Source organism: Trichosurus vulpecula, chromosome 3, assembly GCF_011100635.1.
Source record: "Trichosurus vulpecula isolate mTriVul1 chromosome 3, mTriVul1.pri, whole genome shotgun sequence".
Classification (NCBI taxonomy): domain Eukaryota; kingdom Metazoa; phylum Chordata; class Mammalia; order Diprotodontia; family Phalangeridae; genus Trichosurus; species Trichosurus vulpecula.
In genome coordinates this window covers 318077751-318089932 of record NC_050575.1, presented here as the reverse complement: position 1 = coordinate 318089932, position 12182 = coordinate 318077751, and positions in this window count along the sequence as shown.

Genomic DNA, 12182 nt, shown 5'->3' with positions numbered 1-12182 from the left:
TATTTGGCAGTTGTATGGAGAATCAATTGGAGGGAGAAAGAGGAGAAGCAGAGAAACCAATTTTGAGTCTGTTACATAGTCAGGATGAAAAGTGATGAGAGACTGAAATAGGTTGGTGGCCACGTGACTGGAGAGAAGGGAATGGATGTGAGAGCTATGGTGGAGGAAGAATTGATAAGGCTGAACGTGGAAGGTGAAGAAGAGAGTTGTTAAGGATGACTTTGAGGTTATAAACTTAGCAACTGGGAGAATGCCTTGGTGCCTTCAAAAGATGGAGAGTAGGCAGATTTAGAGAGATAAACAATAAGTTCTGTATCACATATGTTGAGGATGAGATACATAAGCGATATTAAGGTGGAAATGTCCAGCAGGCAATTGATGATAAAGGACCTCAAGATCAGTTGAAACAGGAATATTTAGCCTGAGGAAGAGAAGACTTGGGAATACATGATAGTTTGTCTTTAAATATTTTAAGGGTTATATTTTGTAGAAGATAGATTAAACTTATTCTGCTTAATTCCAGTGGAAAGAAAGAATAGCAATGGATAGAAGTTGCCTAGAGGCTAATAAATTGAGATTGATATAGGGAAAATCTTCCTAATAATTATTGCTGTCCCAAAGTGGAATTGGCATCTTCAGGTACCACTGGGATTGCCCTCACTAGTTCTAGAGGCAAAGGCTGGATGACCTCTCAAGTATTTTGTAGAGGAATTCTTTTTCAGTTATGGATTAATCTAGATCCAGGCTTCTTAAACTTTTCCCACTTGTGACCCATTTTCTGCATTTCAGTAGAGTTGTTAGGCATTGCATAGCCTGAGGGCATGAGCAGTGCAAAGTGCTCATGCTTTGTGTTAGGAACCAAGGCTGTAGTGAAGTTGCACAATGCAACACAGGCAAGCACTGCCAGGAACACCTTGGATTCATTGTGCGTTTGACTTTTAATTAATTTTTGGTCATTGCCTGTTCAGAAACCTTTTACTGTTGCCAATTTTTTTGTGACCCCATATGGGGTCCCAGCTCACAGTTTAAGAAGCACTGGTCTAGATGACCAAAATGTTACTTTCCAAACATGAACATTTAGCCACACTGATGGCTTAATCATCCCATGTTCAATACACATGATTATGACCAACTGCTCACCTGGTGTCAGGGTAAGAAATGAACCTTAACCATAGTCAAGAAATAGAAAAAGGAAAAAAGTAGCCTTTTGCAGACCTTGAAAATTTAAACATAAAGATGTGGAAGTGAGAACGTGATCAATTTTCTTCACTGTTATATTGACAACCCTGTACTTCACCTTCTTTAAAATCTAATTTTTGTTATAAATTCAACAGCCATCAACGAAATCAAAGCAGAGTGTATTGGTAACTTGGAGTTAGAAAAAACTTGAATTGGAATCCTTCTTCAGACACTAACTTCTTGATTCTGCACAAGTTACTTGAGCTTTCTCAGTGCAATGACACATGTAAAGCACTTTTAGCAAACCGTAAAGCACTCTATAAGTGGTAGCCACTATTATTATTATCAAATAAATGTATAATGAGAGGTAAGATCCACCCCCCCCCAGAAACTCAGCCTTTAAAAAGGCAAACCCAAACAAATTAACCAAGAAACTTTTTTATCTCTGTCATTTCTACCACCTATTTTCCTCCTTCCCTCCCTCCCTCCCTGCTTTCCTTCCTTCCTTCCTTCCTTTTTCTCTTTTCATGTAGTTGCAGTCAATGTGTATATATAGTATTGGTTCTGTTGATTTTGCCATCTACCATCTCCTAGAAAACCTTCCACATTTCCTCATAAGTTTCATATATTTTTCTTCTTCTTCTCCTCTTCCCCCTCCTACTCCTTCTCCTTCCCTAGACCTGTATTTCCATCCGTGTATAGAACTCTCAAAGTAGAAAATTCCTCCATCAGTGAACATTGGTAACTAGCCTTTCACTTAGCAACAGTCTTGATGAGTTGCCTAGGACACTGAGAGGTTAAGCAGATTTGCCCATGATCATACAGCCAGTATGTACAAGAAATAGTTCCTGAACCTAGAACCTGGATCCTCTATTTATAATGTCACATTTTCGCCTCATTTTTATGTGGCCATAATATTTCATTATATTAATATAATAATAAATAATTTCTTCAGTCTTTCAGTTGTTAAACATGTAAATTGTTTTCTGTTTTTATCTGCTATTAAAAAATAGTGCAGCTGTGAATATTCTTGTCCTCCACTCCTCTTCTTTATGATGTTTCTGCAATGTTTTATAATGTTTCTAGCAGTGGAATTACTAGGTCTAAAGGTATGACGAGTTTTATGACTTTCCTCTCCAAGATGTTTGTACTAATCTGAATTTATATCAACAATGTATTAAAATGCCTATTTCCTCACAGCCCTGTCAATACTGTTTGTTGTTTACAAACAAAAAATAGCAAATACTTTGCTATTTTTGTTACCCTAGTGGATGGAAGATGAAATTTTACAGTTGTTTTGACTTGTATTTCTCTAGTTATTTGAGAAATTGAACATCTTATGATTATAATCAATTGAATTTCTTCCATTACAAATTGTTTGTTCATATTTCCCCCAGAGTGCCAATGCTAGTATGATATATATTTGAGATGTACAGTAGTTCTTCAAATACTCTAACCCTTTGAATGTCACATGCCAAACACATGTGTCATTTGTTGAAAGGAGACTAGGTGATAGAATGATCACTGCAAACCCAAAACTATTAAGGAAATAGAACTAAAAGCATATGCTCTCCCAATGGGAAATGCACATCACTTATAAATTGGATCTTCAGGGTTTGGTCATTAAGTACAATCTTGCACCCAAAGGGCGAATTCCCTCCACAATACCTTCACATTAAAAGAATAGCATTTTGTGAACCAATATGCCCAAAAGGGAGTATAGAAGTGGGAGTGGGAGTTACAAAGAAGCTGCAAACTCTCTTTTCCTGGACCTCTATAACAAAGAATTTTCTCATGCTCAGATTGTGTATGAACAATCTTGTCTGAAGGCAGAAGACAATACTAAATTACCACTGAAGACCCTTTCTAGCTAAAATTTTAATTGAATAATTTATCCCAAAGATAACTCATAACTATGCATTCTTCCCAAGACTGAACTCAGTCATGTAAAATGAGATATATAGCTTTTAAGCCAAATGTATAGGACGTATTATCATCACTCAGTAATTTTTCTTAGCAATACTCTATGATCTGGTTCTGTAGCAACTCAGAGCCCAGTGGTGAACTATAATGATAATAATAGCTAGCACTTACATAGTGCTGCAAAGTTTGCAAAGCACTTTACAAATATTGTCTCGTTTTAGCCTCACAACAACCTGTGAGGCAGATGCTATCATTTTCCCTGCTTTACAAATGAGGAAATGAGAGGCTGAGAGAAGTTGTGACTTGCCCAACTTATGACAGCTAGTAAGTGTCTGAGGCAGGATTCAAATTCAGGACCTAACCCAAACCTGGACCATGAAAGGCAGTTGGAGGAACATGGACACATCATGCAAGCTCTGGATGGCTTTTCCCAGAGCCAAAGGGGCTAATGCCATGTGTCAGAACACCGGGTGGCATGAAAGCAGAATAAACAACAACAACCATCTTGTCCACCAGAGCCAAACCACTGCAACGCATGGTGCATTGGAAAGAGTACTGGACTTGGAATTGGCAGATGAAGACGTAGGTTCGAATCCCATCTCTGCTACTTACTAAATGTGTGACTTTGGGCAAACCGCTTAACCTTTCCTGGCCTTACTTTCTCATTTATGAAATGAAGAGGGATGGACTGAGTGACTGTTTAAGACCCTTTGATCTCTAAAGCTATTGCCTTTCCCTATCGCTTACTTATTCACTCTTCAAGTACTCCAGTTTATGCAACCAGTACACAGGCATTGTGTCTTGACTCTTTTGACTTCAAATCCTATGCTCTTTCTACTAGACTAGGGGTTCTTAACCTGTGGCCCATGGGCCCCCAAGGGGTCTCACAGACAGATTTCGTGGGGTATATGAACTTGAATGAGACAAAAGCATATATTTTCACTAACCTTTGGTTTCTTTTGTAATACTTAAATTTGTGTATTTGTTTGGTATTTATTTGGTATATGTTTATATGTGTACATGTTTTCTCCCCTAAATAGAAAGTAAGCTCCTTGATAGCAGAGACTTTTTCTCTTTTGTCTTTGAATCTCCAGCACTTGGTATTGCCCTCAACACATAGTAGATGCTTAATAAATTCTTGTTAATTGATTGTGGTAGTGCCACTCCGGCTGGGGCCATTTAAACTTATTCTTCCACACTCAGAATGCACACTGTAGTATTACTGATACATTGGGGGTATTGAGTAGGATTAGCCCTTAGCCAAACAGTGAAATAAATGATATCCCCTCTTACTGCACTCTTCCCTTCACTCAACAGCTCCTCTCTTCTTCTTCTCTTGGATATCCAATGCTTATATATTTTGCCTTCCTATGACTTGAAGCCAGCCATCATATTCCCCACCGAGGCCTCTCATCAAAATCTGCCTGATCATTTCATATTAAGGCATAAGAGTATGACATTAACTTAGCATTTTGCATTCCTCAGAGATGTTTGCACATTAACAGAGTGGGGATGCTCTAGCTTAGTCTTAACTAGAGAGCAATAGCTACAATTTAGGAATTTCAAGGATCAGGAAGCTAGGTAGTGATGGTGGAGGGAGAACTTCCCCATACTCGTTGAAAACAAACTACATAGTGGGCTGGTTATTCTGCATCCTGAAAGACTAGCCATGGTGCTAATTGCAAGTTTAAAAGCTTGTTGGTCATTGGCTCAAAAACATCATTATTCATCATTTGCAGTTTCCAAATATAAAGGAATCTCATTCTCCAAGCTCACCAATCCGAGTCTGAAGCTTTCCTAACCTTGAAAATTCTGTTAAAGAATCAGAATGTCTTAAGTAATGTGTGGGTTGCAGACTGGATTAATGCACTGTGAAAGTTCATTACAGGAAGGGCACCTGGCCAACTTTTCTGCTGCTGCTATAACTTATGGAGACCCACCTGGGAGCTGGTGAAATGTTCAGTTACAGTAGTCCGATCTGGAAGTCAGCAAAGCATAAAACCACAGTCTTTGTGGCAGGCTGGAACTACAAGAGCTGCCGCCATCTAATGACATTTAGAGAGACAGATTCCACTGGGCTTTTTGATCTTGAATTTACAATATAGACACCGGCCCAGATTGATTCTTTGATACCAACCTCATTGCAAAAGGGAGGGGGCAGGGTGAACTTCATTGGAAGATAGAATAAATGAAACCCAATGCAGCGTATGATGGTAGCAAGAATATTTGAGTGCCAATTAAAAGATCTGAGCCTTAATCTCAGCTCTGCCTCCATTTCCCCATCTTGAAAATGGAGACAACAACAGCACCTACATACGGTTGTTGTGACGACAAAATGAGATAACATTTGTGTAATGCTTTGTGAACCTTAAAGTGCTACATTAGTGCTAGCTTGTGTTACCTTAAGTGAGTTAATCTTTGCTCTGCTCCTCCATTTCCTCATTTGTAAAATATACTCATAGGTTCTCAGAATTCTAGTTAGGCGGGACATCAGCAGCAAGTTCATACGATGCTACACCTGAAAGGAAGTCACAATGCGACATACTTTGCCTCTGCTCAGAGACCTCCAATGAGGAGGAACTCACCACTTTTCTAGGAAGTCCTCCATCTTTGGACAGCTCTAATCATTAGGAAGCTTTTCCTGAAATCAGGCCTAACATTACTTCTTTTCAACTTATACCCATTGTTCCTCTGGCACCAGCTAGAACTAATGTAATCCTATCTATACATGACAGTAGTTCAAGTATTTAAAGCCAGCTATCATACACCACCACCATCCCCCCCCCGCCCCCACCCAGGCCTCTATTCTCCCCAGTCCCTTTAAATGGTTCTCAAATGCCATGGATTTGAGTTCATTTGCTATTTTAGATGTCCTTCTCTGGATGTTCTCCAGCTTATCACTGTTCTTCTTAAACTGTAGCATCTGGAACTGGACGCTACTCCAGATGTGGTCTGATTCAGTCAGAGTACAATGGGACTATTGCCTCTTTATTCCTAGAAGCTATTAATGCTTCTCTAATGCAAGATTGCACTAGCTTTTTTGGTTGCTACATTACATAGCTGGAATCATGTGACTAGCAAGAGGGTGGATTAGTGACTCTCTCTGCAATCCCCCTGCCAGTCGATCTCCAAATGAAGGAATTATACTCTAAATTTAATTAGAACCATGTCCATAAGATGAAAAAGAATAATGTGTGGTAAAAACTCTTTTTAATTAATACCAGAAAGCTTTAATACTAGAGTATCTGCTTGGTTTTGCTACTCCCAACATCCCCCCTAATGATAGCAGTGATCCTAATACAGAGACCTCTGAGACTATCACTCTCTCAACACCTCCTAACCCCAACCTCAAAAGGAGAAATTGCTTTTAAATAAAGGAGGAGAGGGGAGGGGAGAGAAAACATGCTGCCTTGTGACTGGGGATCTGGCCCTAAAGTAGTGAACCCTGGGGCTACAGGGATTCTGTCCAATCATTTCCAATACCACCCCCATAAGAATTAGCAGACAGTAATTAAGACTGTGCCCAGCACACAAAGAAACAAAAGGAAAGAAAATTGAAAAACTGGGCTTGGTGTAGGAAAGTGGCTAAAAATATCCTGAAGTTTACTCTGGGAAGGGACTGAGGAGCATCAAGTCCTTATCAGGGGTGTATTAGCTATCCCTCCCAGCTTTGTGTCATCTACATTTGATAAGAATGCCATCTATTTTTGAAGTCCTTGATGATGGGTGTGTTAAACACCAGAGAGCTAAACAATGATTCACTAAGCCCTCCACTGGAGACATCCTGCCACATTGACATCAAACCATTAATTATTATTTTTTGAGTTGGGTCTTCAATTAGCTCTGAGTCTCCTTAATTGTATTGTCATGTAGTCCACATCTCTATATCTTCTCCACAAGAATAACATGGGATAGTTTAACAAATGCCTTGGTAAAAATCTTGGTAAACTTTATCTACAGAATTCCCCTCATCTTTCAGTTTAGTAACACTGTCAAAAAAAAAAAAGAAATAAGGTTATCCTGGCATGACTTGTTATTAGTTAAAAAAAACTTACTTGCTCATTGTAATCATCACTTCCCTTTTGAAATGTTAACTAACCATTTCTTTAATGATCCATTTTCCTAGGAATCAAAGCAAAGTTCACTGGTCTGTAGGTTGCAGACTCTAGTCTCTTCTCCCCTTCCCCCCACTGCCCAATTTTTAAAAACTGGGATATTTGTCCTCCAATCTTATAGCCCATCTCTCATTTTTTGCAGCAATTTCTCAGGTTTCTTCCAGGTTTAAAATTTTATGATTCCAAGTGCCAATCTGTGCATAACTATTTTAAGTACCATATAGAACAAGTAAAAGTAGCCTAGATCCTTCTTAGGAATCACATAATCAGCACTTTCCTACCTCATCCATAGGCAGAGCATATGCCTGCCCACATGATATGATTATGGGGGCTGAAAAAGGTTTTGTGGCATCAATATATCTCCCTCATGATCCCTGGCATTCCAGAAATTACAGATCCATTTGGATTTTCTCCTGAAATGTGAACACATCTGGAAGGGCTAAGTGTTATTAATTTTTCATATGTTGGTGTGAATTGCATTATAACCTTTAGCTGAGGTCAAAGGAAGGAGTTAGAAATTTGGTTGGGTGAGAATGGAGAAAGGTCAGTTGTGATCATGGGACACTTTAAGGGTGTGCATGTTTGGATGGGCTGTTACCATAGGGGGATGGGGCTTTGGATAGTCAGAGGATAGTATTGAGGTAATTAGATCCTCAAATTGGGTAAAGGGTATAATAATATGATCGTATACATAATGTGATTTATATATATTATATTGTTTTAGTCTCTTTACAACCATGAGAGATAGGTATGACAGGTAGTATTATCCCCATCATTCAGATGAAGAAACTGAAGCTCAGAGAAATTAAATGGTTTGCCCACGCTTACATGGCTAGTAAGTATTCAAGTTTAATAAATTGATAAACAAACATTCAAGTGCCTTTGATAGAAATTAGGAAGAGTGTTGGGTGAGGAGAAGGAGAGAATGAGTATGTTTTGGACACTTGGAATATGAGATTCCTATGGCACATCCAAGTAGAAATATCCAAAAACTATTGACGATTCAGGACAAGTGCTCAGGAGAGTTAGGTTGGCTATCTAGATCTGGAAATCGTCTGCTTTGAAATGATAATTGATAATTAGTTTTGAATCTAGGTCTCCCGATTCCAGATCCTAACACCATCTGCTATGCTACAATGCCTATTATGGATGGGAAAGAGGAAGTGATAGGAGGCAAGAGAAAGGTAGATTTTGAAACTTTTCTGGGGTACAATCGTGCGTGTGATCTAATAGGAGGATTCTTAACCCTTTTGGTGTCACAGACCCCTTTGATAGTTTGGTGAAAGCTGTGGACTACTAAGAGTAATGTTTTTAAATTAATAAAACAGAGAACACGGTATTACAAAAGAAACCAATTATATTTATAGTTTAAATTTTAAAAAAGAAAATTTATGGACCTCAAGTTAAGAGCTCCTTCTTTATGTTTATTGGTAAGGTTATCACTCTTGTGATATCAGATATTTCTTACCTAAAGGTACCTCAGAAAGAGGTGACATCAAATTAGAAGTTTTTATTATTTGTATCTAAGCAAGTCAATACCACTGTTCTTGTTCACAGTCTTTGTCTTTAAACACTCTGTTGGACATTCTGACAGCAGAGCTGTGCAGAATAATGTGTTCCCTTTGGTCATGTTCCTCTCCTTAATTGTTTGATAGCAGCGCAGTTGAAAATTAAAGTCCTGCAATGACGAAAAGGTCAAATTCTCCAGGAAGAAATATGTCAATTAAATAAGCAGGAAGTCTTTGATGAAGTTACTGAATAACCCATTTGGGCCAATGGAAAGATCAAACCTTACAATTCTTATTGACCTTGGAAGATGGTTACCTTTGCTGCTCCCCTTCCCCCCCCATCTTTTGTTCTGGGAAATCTGTTATAGTTGTAAAGTAATAGTTGGAGAGGGGGAAGTAAAGCATGACCAACATCCAAACATCACTCTTCTTGGCCTGGCCAGGGCCGAAACATCACTACTTTGGTCCACTCATTACTAAATTGTAAACTTCCTCCCATTCTAGCAACATATACATATGCGATATCCCATCCCACATATATAAAATCGTTAATCACGAAAAAAGAAATTCTACCTCTGTTTTAAAATTACATTTTAGTTGGTTGGCTATTTTAATGCAAGGAACATAACAATTGATGATGCCACCCAAAAATAGACAGTGATTGGATAAGTATATAGTGGAGGGGGGGAAGGCAAGGCAATTGGGGTTAAGTGACTTGCCCAAGGTCACACAGCTAGTTAGCAAGTGTGAAGTGTCTGAGGCCAGGTTTGAACTCAGGTCCTCCTGACTTCAGGGCCAGGGCTCTATTCACTGTGCCACCTCGCTGCCCCCAAAGGTGGGCATTTCTAAAAAGAACAATGGGAAGAGAAAATGAGAGAGAGGGAGAGAGAGAGAGGGAGAGAGAGAGAGAGAGAATAGTGGAGGATGGAGAGGCGAATGTAATTCTTTTTACACGTGTGCATGCAGAGATTTCCCCCACCCTTAGGGCCAGGATGGGACAGGCAGTAATCTCTCTCCTACCTGTGAGGCATCAGAGAAACCATGTGGAGCTTCATTCCCATCTTGCTAAGACATACCAATACACAATACTTGAGCTCTCTAAACATCTACATAGTTAAAAACTCCCACAGACTTCAAAGTGAGAGGCACCCACCACCTAGTTGAGAAGCAGTGGCTATGGGCAATATCTGTGGTAAATCCTGCTCCCATATCATCTAGTTCCTCTTTATTATGAGTTGTTCCATTATAGTAGCTTGACCTGAGGATCCTCACATCTTGGCACACTAGTTATTTGAGTGCTGGACTGTTGAGGGTGGAGGAGGAGAGGAAAAGAATATTGACTTTGAGAGGTGATTATGTCTATTTCCTTTTAGGTGACATGTCTGCCAATTTTTTATATTACTATGTTTTGCTTTTTAATTTAAGGAAACTGTACTTCATTATCACAATATGAAATCTAGGTGATTTTTCTGTGGCTGAATTTAAACAGGACAGCTTTCTCATACCAGTAGCCTGAACCCTGAATAGACTCCAGGAAGTTAAAAGGGAAATCAGTCCTCAGGGAACACCTCTGCTGTATACATCTTTGGGTTTGTTGTTCCAATAATAATAATAGTAATAATGATGATGATGAGACTTTTTATTTTTCCCTAATGGAACAAATAGGGTAGCAAATATTTTACAAATAAACTAATTCAGCTAGCCAGTTGCTGATTTCTTTAAAAGTCAGAACAATAAGTAAAATCCAATATCAGCCATGTGTCTGAACCTTTGAGATAATATCAGAGAAAGTAACAGTGTAATTACTACAGTCTCCTATTTCTGTAAGCTTTCTTCTAGTAATGGTGATATTACCCAGCTTTGAATTAGATCACTGACATCATCCCTTGGTGTTCCTGGCAGCAATATTTCTACATCATACTCAGTTTTCAGACCTCTGTGTACTTTGAAAACATGGAAGATTGATTGGTGTCCTTTGCCTTCTTTGAGTTACTTTGTTTTACCACATTGTATTTCTGGCTCCTTGATGCAAACTTATTACCAGACATTATTGATGACATGTGTATATATGAGACAGAAGCAATAAATCATCATAAAAAACCAACATGTCTCTAGAGTTTACTATATACAAAGCTCCATAAACTAGTGGACAGAAGGCTCTCCTCAGAGCCAGGACAAGGTGTGACCTAAGACACATACTATCTGTGTGATTTTAAGTGAGTCCCAGCCTCTCTGCCTTAGAGTCATCTAGGTGGTACAATGCTTGGAGTGCTGAGCCTGGAATAAGGAAGATCTGAGTCCCTATCCAGTCTCAGACACTTACTAGCTCTGTGACTCTGGGTAAATTACTTAATATCTGTTTATCTCAGTTTCCTCAACTGTAAAATAGGGTCAATAAAAACCTGTCTCCCAGGGTTGTGAGGAACAATAGATAAAAGATGCTTAATAAGAACTAACTTCCTTCCTTCCTTATTTCCTTTCTTCCTTCCTTCTTTCCTTCCTCAAAAGTTGCCAGTCTGCATTGGTAGACAGAGATTTTCACATAGAGCTTCTTATACTGGCAAAATCACAAATCTAAAGTAACAAACGGCAAACCCAAACCCACCGGGCATACAAAGACAAATAAGACCCTGTCCCTTTCCTAGAGGTGCTTACAATCTGATACGAAAGACAAGATATATGCATAATGTATATAAAAGCACTTTGCAATCATAAGCCGTTATATGTAAATGAGTCTGTGATTTAATTGATGTGAATACATCGTCCAGTGATTCAAATTGAAAACCACCTTTGGCTGCCCATCTGGTACAATTCTTGTCCATGTCCTGCCATAAATCTACCAGAAAGCCAGCGGATTCTAGATTTCTTGACACTGTGTAAATATCAATGCAGTGCATAGATTCTCTTTTGATAATCTTTCATTCTTGTTATATGAGTGACCTATGGATTTTTCCCACAGTGTGTCTGTTGACAACCTTCATGCTAATTCCTCTGCAAATATCTTTGCAAAAATCTAAATTACTACTGTTATGAAGCTATTGGAAAGGAAGAAGTACATCATAACCAGTATCCAAAGATCACTTTTCCGGGGCTCTAGTCAGGGTCCAAACATCATTTATTTGGGTCTGCCCAGTATTGTTATAAACACTGTGTCCTCTTCAACTCCCAATATATACCATAACCTATCCAAAAGATATGATCTTAAAAAAACAGTGCAAACTAGACTATGCTATGGGACATATTGGTATTGCAAATAAGTGCCTATAAATAATAAGTGTAAATATAATGCTCTGCATAGGAAGAGATTTAATAAATGTTTATTGAGTAAAAGATGACTTCCTTCAAGACGCAAAATGCCACCTTCTGTAAGAGTCCTTTCCTAGTCTCTCCAGCTGATAGAGTTTCCTCCTCTAAGGTTATTAACCATCTACTCTGTATGTATCCTATAAATTTATCT